Genomic DNA, 3,741 nt, shown 5'->3' on the forward strand with positions numbered 1-3,741 from the left:
TAGCTTCCCACTGGATGTAAATAAAGTCCAAACTCCTTTATCTGATCTATAGGACCCAAAATAAACTGACTCTGTCTATTTCTCTAACCTCATCTGTTCTATTTCTCTTTATACACAACTGCATTGTTAATTTGTTATAATGACATATTTTAGATCTCATAATCTAAAAATAAATAAGATTAGCATTATTAAATCTAACAGAATACAATATCACTTGAACAGAATAAAGTAAGTTTTAATAAAGCTAAGCATTTGAGACTAAAAAAAATTTTAATGAAAGAAACATTATTTAGAAATAATGGCTTTATGGGTGATCCATTGAATCATGTATCAGATAATTTGATCAAAATGAGATATCTTAGGGCGCCTGGGTAGCTCAGTTGGTTAAGCAACTGCCTTCGGCTCAGGACATGATCCTGGAGTCCCGGGATCGAGTCCCACATCGGGCTCCCTGTTCAGCAGGGAGTCTGCTTCTCCCTCTGACCCTCCTCCCTCTCTTGCTCTCTCTCATTCTCTCTCTCGCAAATTAAAAAAAAAAAATTAAAAAAAAATGAGCTATCTTAAATTAGATATACTTTTGAAATGATATAAAATCCCAACTTAAACTACTAACATACATTGAAACTAAAATAAGGTAACATGTTTATCCACAAAGTGGTAAATTTTATTATTTTGGGAGGGGGTCAGGAAAAATTTATTATATATGCGGTTTATTAGTTCAGCTTAATCAAAATTGGAGTTATAAAATCATGTCCATAATAAATTCTAAAAGTAGAATTACACATTCATAGAAGTTTGTTTTCTTACATTTCTTATTGGTTAAACCCAGGAAAATTCACTTTCTAATTATGTGGGTCCAAATGATTCATTTATCATAGACTACCCAAGCCACCCGGGTGTGTTCACCCAGACAAATTAAATCTGAATTAAATCTGAATTTAACAGCTCAGTAGTTGAATGAACTTGTTCAGTATATTCAAACTCCTGAGCCTGTTTGCTCATAAGCAAACAGGGATAATAATACCTACCTCTCGAGTTATTTTAAGGATTAAATGAGGCAACTTATTTATTGGCACATTCATTGTAGGTACCTGTATAAGTTGTCCTCTCTTTTTCATCACTGCTTGGCTAATCAACCTGAGAGTACCATAGATTGATCTCTTTTCTATTTCTATTCCCCTTATGTTAGACCCAGGATCAACTTGGGTAGAAGAATTAGAAAAGTATCATAAAGGCAGAATCATCAAGACTTGTCTGACATAGAGGAAGAATAAGACGGAAGCCACATAGGAGTCCACGATTTCAACTGGATGTGATAAATTACATACTCATGCTGAAGGAATTTGCATTTATTTGTGGATAGGTAAATCATGGACCATGACAGAACACTTCAGTAAGTGATATTTTTCACTTATTGAATAATCTATGCCACTGTACCCCTCCCGTGTTTTGTTTTTTTTTAAAGATTTTTTATTTATTTATTTATTTGAGAGAGAGAGAGAATGAGAGACAGAGAGCATGAGAGGGAGGAGGGTCAGAGGGAGAAGCAGACTCCCCGCCGAGCAGGGAGCCTGATGCGGGACTCGATCCCGGGACTCCAGAATCATGACCTGAGCCGAAGGCAGTCGCTTAACCAACTGAGCCACCCAGGCGCCCTCCCCTGTGTTTTGAATGTAATGAGTATTAATTTGAAATAGGAAATCTATGTGGTTGTTTAGGGTATTTTAGAAAAATTGTCAAGTATTGAATGTAATGCAAATTCATTACTTATATTTCTCACCAGAAGTAGTTGTTTTATCAGATGAGTATTATTTCATTATTATTTCATTTCCAGAGCAACAGGGCCTTTTGAATATCTCAGATTACTTTTGGGAAAAAAGACATTGCAGTTACTTGCAATTTAATGAAGAAAATTCTTTTATGGCTTCTCACTTTGGGATGCTGTTAGATTGTGTTGGCATGGTGTAGGGAGAATCTTCTAAGTTCTACAAACTCTTGGTGGTTTTTAACTTTGTCTTAGATTCTAAAATATCACCGTATAATTTTTAGCATGGAGAGGCACTATTTCATTAACTTAGCCTGATTGGGTTAATAACCTACCAAAACAAACTCAATGAAAATTCTTTAACTTTCTTTTTTAACCCTAAGCCAATAGCTTATTCCTTGGTTAACCATGGTGTGCAATAATAGAAGATATATATATTGATCTCTGCCCTGTTTCTGGCACAGAGCTCCTAAAACCTGTGTAATTTCCTAAGGGAAAAGAGCACGAGGAGTATCTTTTGTTTCATTGAAGTGACTCTGGGTGGGGTCCTGGATGGGTCCGGGACGGGGGCTGGTCACCAGAAAGACAAAACCATGATTAGAAGCTTGGAATTTTCAGCTCCACCCCCTCATCCTCCAGACAGGAGAGAAGGGCTGGAAATGGAGTTGGTAATTGATCATGCCTATGTGAGGAAGCCTCCATAAGATCCCCATAGTATGGGGCTTGGGGAGCTTCCAGGTGGGTGAATACATATACACCAGGAGGGTGACGTACCTTAACTCCATGGGGACAGAAGCTCCTGTGCTCAATTCACTCCCAGACTTCTCCTTATGTATCTCTTCATCTGGCCCTTCATCTGTATCCTTTATCATATCCTTTAGTAAACTGGTAAACATAAGTGTTTTTCCTGAATTCTGTGAATCACTCTAGCAAATTAACTGAATCCAAAGCGGGGGTTGTTGGAGTCTCCAATCTATAGCCAGCTGGTCAGAAGCAAGACGATAACCTGGGTTTGTGCCTGGAGTCTGAAGTGGGGGATGGGATTTGGGGGTGGGGCAGTCTTGTGGGACTGAGCCCTTAACCTGGGGGATCTGAGTTGTCTGCTGGTAGATAGTATCAGAATTGAGTTAAATTGTAGGACACCCACCTGGTATTAGAGAGACTTGGTTGGTGTGTGGAAAAACCATGTATTTGGTGACCAAAAGTGAATTGTTTTGTGTGAGTAGTAAAGAAGAGTCACAGGGAAGAGACACACAGTAGGGAAAAGTGTGTTTTTCTCTGCAACAGAGGTAGACAGAACTGAATTTTTCAGTACATATGAACATGCAAATTCTATCTTCCCTTTGGGTTTGTTGACAGGTAGGGTGACCAGCTGTCCCAGTTTGCTCAGGCCTGTTCTGGTTTTATCACTGAAAGTTCCACATCCTCAGAAGACCCTCAGCCTTGGGCAGACCAGGATAGGTGGTTACTCTATCAGGTTTGTTAGGCAAAAATGTTTATTGAGCACCCACTTCATGCCAGGCTTTAGAGTTACAGTGTTGAGCAAAACACACACTGTCCCTGCCCTCAAGCAACTTAGATATGTGCAGCTAGTCCACCCATATCACATGGAAATACAGCCAAGATGAGTAAGCAGACAGGGGTAGACTGGGCTTTGACCATGTGATTAGTATATTTTAAAATTTCATTTTCCAATTGGTTACCACTATTATGCAGGAAAGTCCTATTGATTTCTGTATATTGGTTTCATATCCTGTCAGTATGCTCAAATCTCTTAAATTGGTAATATATTTAGATGCTCTTGGATTTTCTGTATTACAGAATCATATTTTCTTTTTTATTTATTTATTTATTTATTTTTTATTCTTATGTTAATCCCCATACATTACATCATTAGTTCTAGATGAAGTGTTCCATGATTCATTGTTTGTGCATAACACCCAGTGCTCCATGCAGAATGTGCCCTCCTCAATACC

Source organism: Leptonychotes weddellii, chromosome 6 (genome assembly GCF_054177405.1).
Source record: "Leptonychotes weddellii isolate Sample4059 chromosome 6, ASM5417740v2, whole genome shotgun sequence".
Classification (NCBI taxonomy): domain Eukaryota; kingdom Metazoa; phylum Chordata; class Mammalia; order Carnivora; family Phocidae; genus Leptonychotes; species Leptonychotes weddellii.